At 39.1% G+C, this 13,073-nt stretch overlaps 1 protein-coding gene and 1 pseudogene across 1 annotated transcript in view; one reads left to right on the forward strand and one right to left on the reverse strand.

Annotated features, from left to right (window-relative positions):
* Positions 1-13,073, forward strand: part of NDST3 (N-deacetylase and N-sulfotransferase 3) — a 218,025-nt gene that overhangs the window by 151,013 nt on the left and 53,939 nt on the right. The gene's annotated exons all lie outside the window — the stretch shown is intronic.
* LOC100454922 (peptidyl-prolyl cis-trans isomerase FKBP4-like) lies at positions 1,244-3,968 on the reverse strand (annotated as a pseudogene).

A 13,073-nucleotide genomic window follows, 5' to 3' on the forward strand; every position in this document is an offset into this window, starting at 1 on the left:
GAAATATGACTTGTGTAAATTTAAAACAACGGGAAGAGTTTCTAATGTACATAGGCAGACATCTTACAAATGGAGATTTCCTTTATAGGTGCTAATTTCTTTTACAAAAGGGTTTCAGGAAAGCCATTTAAATTCCAGAAAGGTGTATTCCAGTTTGATAGGTGGTGATCTTTCAAACTTAGCTATTGTTTCTTAGCTATAATTACTGAGTTCAGGATGGAGTCCATTAAGGAATAGAGCAAAGAAAGCATTCTCTAGGCCTGGACTCAGCATGGATGGGTCTGAAAAAGAAGCAAGCCTACTTTTCCCAAGGGCCTACTTAATTTTTGTGGGTATATAGTAGGTGTAATGGGGTACATGAGATGTATTGAAACAGGAATGCAATGTGTAATAATTACTTAATGGAAAATGGGAATTGCATCCCCTCAAGCATTTGTGTAAAAAACAATTCAATTATGCTCTTATAGTAATTTTAAAATGTACAATTAAAATATTATTGACTATTGTCACCTTGTTGTACTATCAAATACTAGGTCTTATTCATTAATTCTAAATATTTTTTGTACACATTAACCATCCCCACCACCCCGCAGAACCCCCCAATACTCTCCCCAGGCTCTGGTAACCATCCTTCTACTCTTTATCTGCATGGGTTCAATTGCTTTGAGTTTTGGATACCACAACTAAGTGAGAACATATGATGTTTGTCATTCTGTGTCTGGCTTATTTCACAAAAAATAATGACCTCCAGTTCTATCCATGCTGTTAAAAATGACTGAATTTCAGTCTTTTTTATGGCTGAATAGTACACCATTGTGTATAAGTCCCACATTTTCTTTATCCATTCATCTTTGATGGACACTTAGGTTGCCTCCAAATCTTGGCTATTGTGAACAGTGCTGCCACAAACACAGCAGTCCAGATATCTCTTTGTTATACTGATTATCTTTCTCTGGGTATATACTCAGCAGTAGGATTGCTGAATCATATGGTAAGCTCTATTTTAAGTTTACTGAGGACTCTCCAAACTGTTCTCCACAGTAGTTGTACTAATTTACATTCCCACCAATAATGTATGAGGGTTCTCTTTTCTCCAATTCCTCACCAGCATTTATTATTGACTGTCTTTCGGATATAAGCCATTTTAACTAGTGTCAGATAATAACTCACTGTAGTTTTGATTTGTACTTCTCTGATGATCAATGATGTTGAGCACTTTTTCATATGCCTATTTGCTGTTTCTATACCTTCCTTTGAGAATTGTCTTTTCAAATCCTTTGCCCATTTTTATCAAATTATTATATTTTTTCCTACAGTGCTGTTTGAGCTACTTATACATTCTGCTTATTAATCCCTTGTCAGATGGGGAGTTTACAAATATTTTCTCTCATTCTGTGGGTAGTCTCTTCACTTTGTTGATTGTTTCCTTCACTGTGCAGAAGCTTTTTAGCTTGATGTGATCCCATTTGTCTATTTTTGGTTGGTTGCCTGTGCTTGTGGGGTATTACTCAAGAAATTTTGCCCAGATCAATGTCTTAGAGAGTTCCTCAATGTTTTCTTGTAGTAGTTTCATAGTATGAGGTCTCAGGTTTAAGTTTTTAATCCATTTTGATTTGATTTTTGTATGTGGTGAGAGATAGGCATCTAGTTTCATTCTTCTGCTTATGGATATCCAGTTTTTCCAGCACCATTTATTGAAGAGATCGTCTTTTCCCCAGTGTATGTTCTTGACACCTTTGTCAAAAATGAGTTTACTGTAGGTGTATGAATTTGTTTCTGGGTTCTCTATTCTGTTTCATTGATGTATCTGTCTGTTTTAATGCCAACAACATGCTGTTCTGGTTACTATAGGTCTGTAGTATAATTTGTTTTTTGTGGGTTTTTTTGTTTTGTTTTTATTGTTTCCACTTTATTGCTCTAGCATGGAACTTGAGGCAAGCCTGGACCTTCATCAACATGCAAAGAAGAGGCTGAGGGGGTTTGGGGACACAGCCTGGCTGAGAGGGAAAACTGACAGGGGAAGTACCAGAACAGGGGACGGGGCTGGTCACCATGACATCAGAAGACAGCATCAGCCATGCCATCTGGGGTGAGGAAGGGAACAGAGAAGAAATGGTGTTTCTTCCCATGTCCCTAGCACCCACATGGAGGCCACATTTGGAAATGGACTGGGAGAGGGAAAGGATGAGGAAAACAGCTGCCCAGGAGTCTCCTTCTCCACCCTGGATTCATATCAGACCCCATCCCTACCACTTGCCTCTTCTACCCCTGGAAAATGGACCTAACAAACAGAAGGAGCAAAATAAATTAACATTCTAATGAGCATGTATGGACGGACATATGTTCATGTGCAATGGGGGAAGGGTAGAGGGGGTGACACCACCTAAAATGATTCCCCACCTCAATCTCCCAGCCTACTCCTTTCCCCCTTACCCCTAAAGCCACCATCCAACCAGATAGAAAAATAAAGGTCTAATTCACTCAAAATTCTTCAGTTTTTACAAAACTAACAGGGCAGAGTAGGGAGATGGGGGGGCAGGCAGCCACAGGAGTAGGGCTGGTGGAGACGGGCTATGCTTCTGTCTCCACTTGAGACTGGCTCTCTGTGGTGTTGCTCTTCTTCTCCTCCTTCATCTCAGTGTCAGTGGGATTGTCTCCTGAGGAAGCCTCTGCCTTGGCCTTGTTCTCTTCCTCAGCCAGCCTCTCAAACGTGTTGGCATAGAGCATCTTCTCCCAGGCAAGCTGCCTGCAGATCTGCTGCTGGCACACAGCCAGCTGGGCCTTGGAGGCTTCTTTGTTGGGGTAGAACTGCAAGACCTTCTGGAAGTCAGCCTGTGCCAGTTCAAAGTCATTCACAGCCAGATGGGCCTCTCCCCAATGGAAGAGGCCCTTCTCGTTGTTGCTGTCCAGTTCCAGGGCCTTGTTACAGCTTTCAGTGGCAGCAGAGAAGGCCTGTAGTTTCAGATTACACATGGCCAGGTTGAGGTAAGAGGCCAGTTGAAGGGACTGTGCCTTCTGTGTTTCCTCATTGGAAAAACTAGACTCATATTTTAGCCAGGACACAATCCCCTTATATTATAGTAAAGCTTGCTTGTATTTGCCTTCCTTGAAGTACACAGTGTCCCACTCTTTCACTGTGGTGCTCTGTTCCAGCTTCTCTTCTGAATTCATCTCCCAAGACTCCTTGGTCTTTTCAAAACTCTTGAGGTGTAATTCATATTTCAGCTAGGCATTTGGTGGGATTTGGAACTCTTCCTTCCCAACACTACCAAAAGCATAGCTGGGTTTGAGGTACACAAGGGAATGTTCTCCTTTCTACATGCACTGAATGGCCCTCTCCAGACCATAAGGCAGATCCAGGTTCTCCTGATGTTTAAAGAGCTAGTCCTTGTAGCACCCTTCCAGTGCAATTTCCATGACAGCACCCTCATTGGGCCTGGGATAGCCTTCACCACAAGTCTGTATTCTGTAGATGATTCCGTCATCTTCTTCTTCCGTCAGATCTTCTCCCTTAAACTCAAACAACTCCACCTCAAACATGAGTGTGGCATTGGGGAGATCTTTGGAGGACTGCCTGCTGCACCAAAGGCATATTCTGGTTTGCAGGTGATATGGCACACCTCCCCTGCCTTCATGGCTGCTATAGCAATGTCCCAAGCCTTGATGACCTCCCCTTTCCCCAGGTCAAAGGAGAATTTGTCCTTGTGATCCAGACTGGGGTCAAAGTTTGTGCCATCTAACAGCCAGCCAGTGTAGTGGACAAAGATTCGGTCCCCAATCATGGGCATCTCTGTACCTGTGCCCTCTCTCGATGACCTTCAGCATGCCTTCCTCCTGTTTGGGCTAATGTCCACTCCCTCCATGGGCAGAGGCGCCGACTGTGTCCCACTCTTGGTCTCCTTCATCTCCTCAACTGTCATCTCCATGCAGCGCACCCTTTCTGGGAGCTGGCACCGGCACCAGCATACTCTGGGCCAAGGGCAGGGGCGCTACCTTCAGGGTGTGTGGGAGGCCAGGTGCTGTGGTGCTGACTGCGGACCACATGGAGGCTGGAGCACCTCTGCCAGTCTGTAGTATAATTTGAAGTCAGGTAATGTGATTCTCTCCAGTTTTGTTCTTTTTGCTCAGGATAGCTTTGACTATTCTGGGTCTTTTGTTGTACCATGTAAATTTTAGGATAGTTTTTTATTATTAATATTTCTGTGAAGAATGTCATTAGTGTTTTGAAAGGGATTGCAATGAATACATAGATTGCTTTGGGTGATATTGACATTTTAACAAAATTGATTCTTCCCATCCATGAACATGGAATATCTTTCTCTTTTTTGGTGTCCTCTTCAATCTCTTTTATCAGTGTTTTATAGTTTTCATTGTAGAGATCATTTCTTTGGTTAAATCCTAGGTGATATGGTTTGGCTGTGTCCCTACCCAAATCTCACGTTGAATTGTAATAGTCTCCACTTGTCAAGGGTGGGGCCAGGTGGAGATAATTGTATAATGGGGGCAGTTCCCCCACACTGTTCTCATGGTAGTGAGTAAGTCTCATGGGATCTGACAGTTTTATAAATGGGAGTTCCCCTGCACAAGCTCTCTTGCCTGCCACCATGTAAGACATGCCTTTGCTTCTTCTTTGCCTTCTGCCATGATTGTGAGGCCTTCCCAGCCTTGTGGAACTGTAAGTCCATTAAACCTTTTTCCTTTATAATTTACCCAGTCTGGGGTATGACTTTATTAGCTGCATGAGAACAGACTAATATGGTACATATCTAATTTTATTTGTGGCTATTATAATTAGGATTACTTTCTTGATTTCTTTTTCAGATTGTTCACTATTAGCATATACAAATGCTACTGATTTTTGTATGTTGATTTTGTATCCTGCAACTTTACAAAATTTATCAGTTCTAATAGTTTTTTGGTGGCATCTTTGGGTTTTCCCAAATATAAGATACCATCTGCAAACAAGGATAACGTGACTTCTTCCTTTCCAGTTGAATGCCCTTTATTTCTTCCTCTTGTCTGATTGCTGTAGCTAGGACTTCTAGTACTACGTTGAATAACAGTGGTGAAAGTGGGCATCCTTGTCATGTTCCAGATGGGAGAAGGAAGGTTTTCAGGTTTTCCCCATTCAGTATGGTTTTAGCTATGGGTCTGTCACATATGGTTTTAATTATGTTAAGGTATGTTCCTTCTATATGCAGTTTTTTTAGGGTTTTTCATGAAGGGATGTTGAATTGTATCAAATGCTTTTTCAACATCCACTGACATGATCATACGGGTTTGTCCATCATTCTATTGATATGATGAATCACATTGATTGATTTGTGTATGTTGGAACATCCTTGCAAGCCAGAGATAAATCCCACTTGGTCATGATGAATGACCTTTTTTACCATATTAGTGAATTTGGTTTGCTAATACCTTGTTGAGGCCTTTTGCATCAAGATTCATCAGAGATACTGGCCTGTAGTTTTCTTTTTTTGATGTGTCCATGTCTGGTTTTGGTATCAGAGTAATACTGGCTTCATAGTATGTGCTGGGAAGTATTCCCTCCTCCTCTATTTTTTCAGAATTGTTTCAGTAGGATTGCTATTAGTTCTTTTTTAAATGTTTAGCATAATTCAGTATTGAAGTCATTGGGTCCTGGGCTTTTATTTACAGGGAGATTTTTAATTACAACTTCAATCATGTTACTTGTTATTGGTCTGTTCAAGTTTTGGATTTCTTCATGGTTCAATCTTGGTAGGTTGTATGCATCTAGGAATTTGCCCATTTCTTCTAGATTTTCCAATTTTTTGGCATACAGTTGCTCACAGTAGCCAGAAATTTTCATATGAATTTCTGCATTATCAGTTATAATATCTCCTTTTTCATCTCTGATTTTATATATTTGGATCTTCTTTTTTTTTCTTCGGCAAGCTAAAAGTTTGTCAATTTTCTTTATCTTTAAAAAAACTTTTTGATTCATTGATCTTTTGTATTGTCTTCTTCATTTCAATTTCATTTACTTCTGCTCTGATCTTTATTATTCCTTTTCTTCTACTAATTTTGGATTTGGTTTGCTCTTCCTTTTCTACTTCTTTGAGGTGCATCATTAGGTTGTTTATTTGAAGTTTTTTTTTTTTAATGTAGGCACTTATAGCTATAAGCTTCCCTATTAGTACTGCTTTTGCTGTATTCCATACAACAAAATGGTACATTGTGTTTCCACTATCATTTTTTCCAAGAAATTTTTCAATTTCCATCTTAATTTCTTCATTTACCCACTGGTCGTTCAGGGGCATATTGTTTACTTTCCATGTGTTTGTATAGTTTTCAAAATTCCTCTTGTTATTGATTTCTAGTTTTATTCCATTGTGGTCAGAGAATGTGCTTGATATGATTAACATTTTTTTGAATGTTTTAAGACTTGTTTTGTGACCTAACATATGATCTGTCCTTCAGAATAATCTATATGCTGGGGAAAAGAATGTGTATTCTGCAGTCTTTGAAGGAAATGTTCTGTAACTATCTATTAGATCCATTTGGTCTATAGTGTAGATTAAGTCTGATGTTTCTTTGTTGATTTTCTGTGTAGAAGATTGATGCAGTGTTGAAAGTGGGATGTTGAAATCTCCAGCTATTATTATATTGGGGTCTACTTTTCTCTTTAGCTCTAATAATATTTTCTTTATACATCTAGGTGCTCCAGCATTCAGTGCATATATATTTAAAATCGTTACATCCTCTTGCTGAATTGAACCCGTTATCATTATATAGTGACCTTCTTTGTCTGTTCTTACAGTTTTTGTCTTGAAATCTATTTTGTCTGATACGAATATAGCTGCTTCTGCTCTTTTTTGGTTTCCATGGACTTGGAATATCTTTTTCCATCCCTTTATTTTCCATGTGTGTTTTATAGGTGAAGTCTGTTTCTTGTGGGCAACAGATCATTGGGTCTCGGTTTTTCAGGGGTTTTCTTGTTGTGTTTTGTTTTTTTTTTTTTTGAGATGGAGTCTCACTCTGTCACCAGGCTGGAGTACAGTGGCATGATCTCGGCTTGCTGCAACCTCCGCCTCCTGGATTCAAGCGATTCTCCTGCCTCAGCCTCCTGAGTAGCTGAGACTACAGACATGCACCACCACGCCCAGCTAATTTTTGTATTTTTGGTACAGACAGGGTTTCACCATGTTGGCCAGGATGGTCTTGATCCCTTGACCAAGTGATATGCCTGCCTCAGCCTCCCAAAGTGCTGGGATTACAGGCGTGAGCAACCGCACCTGGCCTCATTGTTTTTTTATCCCTTCAGCTACTCTATGTCCTTTGAAGAACTGTGTCCTTTGAAGAACTGTGTCCATTTACATTCAATTTATAGATAAGTAAGGACTTACCCCTGCCATTTTGTGATTTGTTTTCTGGCTGTTTTGTGGTCTTCTCTTCCTTCTTTCTTTCCTTCATGTCTTTCTTTTTGTGAAGGTAATCTTCATTGGTGATATGATTTAGTTAGTTGCTTTTTATTTTTTGTGTCTCCATTGTATGTTTTTTGATTTGAGGGTATCATGAAGCTTGCAAATACTACATTATAACCCATTATTTTAAGCTGATAATAACAGTTTGCATAAACAAACAAAAAGAAAATTTACAAAGACTTCATGCATTAACTTTGTGCCCCTGCTTTAAGTTTTTGTTACTATTTATATCTTATTGTAATATGTCTTGAAAAGTTGTTGTAGTTACTATGTTTGATTGGTAAGTCATTTAGTCTTTCTCCTTAAATAACAGTAGTTTACACACCACATTTACAGGGCTACAATATTCTGTTTTACTGCAAACTTACTATTACTAGTGAATTTTGTACCTTCAAGTGATTATTTATTGCTCATTAATGTCCTTTTCTTTCTTATTAAAGTACTCCCTTTAGCATTTCTTGTAAAGAAAAGTCTGATGTTGATGAAATCCCTCAACTTTTGTTTGTCTAGGAGTCTTTATTTTTTCTTCATGCTTGAAGGATATTTTCATCAGATATACTATTCTAGCATAAAAGTTCTCTTCCCTTCAGCACTTTAAATATGTCATTCCACTCTCTCTTGGCCTGTAAGGTTTCCACTGAAAAGGCTGCCACTAGATGTGTTGCAGCTCCATTATTTGTTTCTTTTCTCTTGCTGCTTTTTGGAAACTTTTTTTATCCTTGACCTTTGCGAGTTGAATTACTAGATGCCTTGAGTTAGTCTTCTTTGCATTAAATCTGCTTGGTGTTCTGTAACCTTCTTGTACTTGGATACTGATATCTTTCTCTAGGTTTAGGAAGCTCTCTGTTATTATCCCTTTGAATAAACTTTCTATGCATATCTTTTTCTGTACATACTCTTTAAAGACAATAACTTAGATTTGCCCTTTTGAGGCTATTTTCTAGATCCTGTAGGCATGCTTCATGGTTTTTTATTCTTTTTTCTTTTGTCTCCTCTGACTGTATCTTCAAATAGCCTGTTTTCAAGCTTGCTGATTCTTTTTTCTGCTTGATCAACTCTGCTATTGAACGACTCTGATGATTTCTTCAGTATGCCAGCTGCATTTTTCAACTCCAGAATTTCTGCCTGATCCTTTTTAATTATTTTCATCTCTTTGTCAAATTCATCTGATAGAATCCTGAATTTCTTCTCTGTGTTATCTTGAATTTCTTTGGGTTTCCTCAAACAGCTATTTTGAGTTCTCTGTCTGAAAGGTCACATATCCCTGTTTCTCCAGGCTTGGTTTCTGGTGCCTTATTTAGTTTATTCATTGAAGTCATGTTTTCCTGGATCGTCTGGATACCTGTAGGTGTTCATTTGTGTCTGGCCATTGAAGAGTTAGGTATTTATTGTAGTCTTTGCAGTCTGGGCTCTTTATACCCATTCTTCCTGGGAAGGCTTTCCAGATATTCAGAAGGACTTGGGTGTTATAATCTAAGCTATATCTGCTTTAGAGAGGACCCCAAGACCAGTAACACTATGATTCTTGCAGACTCATAGAGGTACTGCCTTGATAGTCTTGGGTAAGATCCAGAAGAATTATCTGGATTACTGAAGACTCTGGTTCTCTTCCTTTACTTTGTCCCAGTCTCTCTCTCTGCTGAGCCACCCGGAGCTAGAGGTGGAATGACATAAGCACCCCTGTAGCCACCACCCCTAGAACTGTGCTGGGTCAGACCTGAAACCAGCAGAGCACTGGGTCTTGCCCAAGCCCTGCTGTAACCACTCTCTGGCTACTGGCTATGTTCATTCAAGGCCCTGAGGATCTGCAATTAGCTGGTGACAAAGCCAGCCAGGCCTATGTTCTTCCCTTGAGGGTGATGAGTTTCTCCAAGCCCAAGCCCCAGGAGGGTCCAGAGGTGCCATTCAGGAGCCAGAAACTAGAGTCAAAAATCTTAGAAGTCTACCTGGTGTTCTACTGTACTGTGGCTAAGCTGGCACTCAAACCACAAGATGCAGCCCTTCCCACGCTTCCCTCCCCTTTCCAAATGCAGCGAGCCTCACCCCATGGCCACCACCACCTCAGGCCCATGGGGAGTACTGCCAGACTACCACCATGTTCCCTTAAGGCTCAAGGGCTCTTTAGTCAGCTTGTGGTGAATGCTGCCTGGCCTGGGACTCACCCTTTAGAGCAGTGAGCTCCCTTCTGGCCTAAGACAAGTCCAGAAATGCCGTCTAAAAGCCAAGTCCTGAAATCAGGTACCGTGAGAGCCTACTTGGTTTTCTACCCACCTGTAGGGCCTACCTTTTATAAACTTTTTATCCAGGATAGCTTTCTTTTTTGTCTTTGGGGTGGTATAGTAACTAAGCAAAAAGGTAAGCAGATTTAATTTTTCTTATTAGTCATTTAAGATTTTTATTTGCCTTTTATAAGGAGTCTTTAATTTAAAATACTGAAATACTTTAGAAGCTTCTGCATTATCAGTAGGCATCCATAGATGAGAGTAATTTGGAAAGCTTCATTTTCTTTTCTTTTTTTTTTAAATTTCAACTTTTATTTTAAATACAGGGTACATGTGCAGATTTGTTACATAGGAATATTGTATGATGCTGAAGTTTGGAGTACAGGTTCCCTCACCCTGGTAGTAAGCATAATATAGTACTCAATAGGTAGTTTTTCAACCCACCCACTCCCAACATCGAGTAGTCCACAGTGTCTGTCGTTCCAATATTTATGTCCATGTGTTCTCAATGCTTAGCTCCCAGTTATAAGGAAGAACATGCAGTTTTGAATTTTCTGTTTCTGCATTTATTTGCTGAGGATTATGGCCTCCAGCTCCATCCATGTTGCTGCAAAGGCCATGATTTCATTTTTTTATAACTGCGTACTATTCCATGGTGTGTATGTACCGCATTTTCTTTATTCAATCCACCACTGATGGGCAGCTAGGTTGATCCCATGTCTTTACTACTGTGAATAGTGCAATAATGAACAGACAGTGCATATGTCTTTTTGGTAGAATGATTTATTTTCTTTTGGGTGTAAACCTAGTAAGGGTATTGCTGAGATGAATGGTAGCCCTGTTTTAGGTTCTTTGAGAAATCTCCAGATAGCTTTCCACAGTGGCTAAACTAATTTAAATTCCCACTAACAGTGTATAAGTGTCCACTTTTCTCCACATCTTCACCAGCATCTGTTGTTTTTTGGATTTTTAGTAATAGCCATTCTGACTGGTGTGAGATTTTATCTCACTGTCAGTTTGATTTGCATTTCTCTGATGATTAGTGATGCTGAGCATTTTTTCATGTTTGTTGGTGACTTGTATGTCTTCTTTTGAGAAGTATGTGTTCATGTCCTTTGCCCATTTTTTAATGAAGTTATTTGGTGTTTTGCCTGTTGATTTGTTCAAGCTCCCTATAGATTCTGGATACTAGGTCATTGTTGGATGCATAGTTTGCAGATATCATCTCTCATTCTGCAGATTGTCTGTTTGCTTTGTTCATAGTTTCTTTTTTGTGCAGAAGCTTTTTAGCTTAATTAGATCCTTTTTGTCTTTTTGTTGCTGTTGTTGTTGCAATGGCTTTTCATACTTAGCCAAAAATTCTTTACCAAGGCTGACTTTGAGATAAGTATTTCCCAGGTTGTCTTCCAGGATCTTTACAGTTTGAGGACCTTCACTGAAATCTTAATCCATTTTGAGTTAATTTTTATATATGGTAAAAGGTGGAGGTCTGGTTTCACTCTTCTGCATACGGCTAACTAGTAATCTCAGCAACATTTATTGAATGGGAAGTGCTTTCCCCATGGCTTGTTTTTGTCAGCCTTGTTGAAGATCAGATTGTGGTAGGTGTGCATCTTTATTTCTGAGTTTTCTATTCTCTTCCATTTGTCTTGGTCTGTTTCTGTACCAGTACTAAGTTGTTTTGGTTAGTGTAGCCTTATAGTAGTAGTGTAGTAGGAGGAGGAGTAGTAGTGTAGCCTTATATAGTGTAGCCTTGAAGTTGGGTAATATGATACCTCTGGCTTCATTCTTTTGCTTAGGATAGCTTTGGCTATTGGGGCTCTTTTTCAGTTCCATATTTATTTTAGAATCATTTATTCTGTGAAAAATGGCTTTGGTAGTTTGATAGGAATAGTGTTGAATCTTTAAATTGCTTTGGACAGTATGGCCATTTTTACAAAACTGATTCTTCCAATTCATCAGCATGGAATGTTTCCCCATTTATGTCATCACTGATCTCCTTCTGCAGTATTTTGTAGTTCTCTTTGTAGAGATCTTTCACCTCCTTGGCTAGCTGTATTCCTAGGTATTTCATTTTCTTTTGGCTATTGTAAGTGGGATTATGTTCTTGATTTCACTCTCAGCCTGGACTTTGTTGGCATATAGAAAATGCTCCTGATTTTATACAATGATTTTGTAACCTGAAACTTTACTAAAGGTGTTTATCAATTCTAGGAGACTATTGGCAAAGTCTTTAGGATTTTCTAGGTATAGAATTACGTCATCAGCAAACAGGGACAGTTTGACTTCTTTTCCTATTTGGATGCCTTTTATTTCTTTCTCTTGCGTGATTGTTCCAGCTATGACTTCCAGTACTGTGTTGAACATGAGTGGTGAGAGTGTGCATCTTGGTTCTGTTCCAATTCTCAAAGGGAATACTTCAAGCTATTGTCCACTTAGTATGATGTTGGCTGTGGGTTTGTCATAGATGGCTCTTATTATTTTGAAGTATGTTCCTTCATTGCCTAGTCTGTTGAGGGTTTTTAACATGAAGGGATGTTGGATTTCATCAAAAGCTTTTTCTGCATCTGTTGAGAAGATCATTTCATTTTTGCTTTTGATTCTGCTTATGTAGTGAATCACATTTATTCATTTGCATATGTTGGACCAGCCTTGCATTCCAGGAATAAAGCTTACTTGATCATGTTTTATTAACTTTTCAATATGCTGCTGGATTTGATTTTCCAGTATTTTGTTGAGGATTTTCATGTCTATATTCATGAGAGATATTGGTCTAAAGTTTCCTTTTTTAATTGTGTCTCTGCCAGATTTGAGTACCAGACTGATGCTGGCTTCATAGAATGTGTTAGAAAGGAACCCCTCCTCTTTGATTTTTTGAATAATTTCAGTAGGATTGGTATCAGTTCTTTGTATGTCTGGTAGAATTCAGATGTGAATCCATCTGAGCCAGGGCTTTTTTTGGTTAGTAGGTTCTTAATTACTGATTCAATTTCAGAAGTTGATAGTGGTCTATTCAGGTTTCCAATCTCTTCCTGATTCAGTCTCGGAAGATTGTGTCCTTCCAGGAATTTACCCACTTCCTCTAGATTTTCTAATTTGTGTGCATAGAGTTGTGAGCCCTCATTTTCAACTGCACTTCTTCAAGTGTAGTGTTGTTTCTTTGGAATGTTCCATTGTAATTTTAATTACCTTTAGTAAGATTTTGCTATTTCTAAAAGTGTTTGCTGTTTCCAGAACCTAATACTTACACATGTAAGTGTGGGCATAGTCAGCAGGTAGATTACTCAGTTCTTAAGAAAATAAGGATCCCATTTTTATCTTGAATCTTAGCTTTAATTCTCAGATCCTCTTAATCAACTTAGCCAATAATTTTTTCCTACCTCAGCACACAAGAAAAACAAAG

The sequence above is a fragment of the Pongo abelii genome, chromosome 3, assembly GCF_028885655.2.
Source record: "Pongo abelii isolate AG06213 chromosome 3, NHGRI_mPonAbe1-v2.0_pri, whole genome shotgun sequence".
In the NCBI taxonomy this organism is placed as follows: Eukaryota; Metazoa; Chordata; class Mammalia; order Primates; family Hominidae; genus Pongo; species Pongo abelii.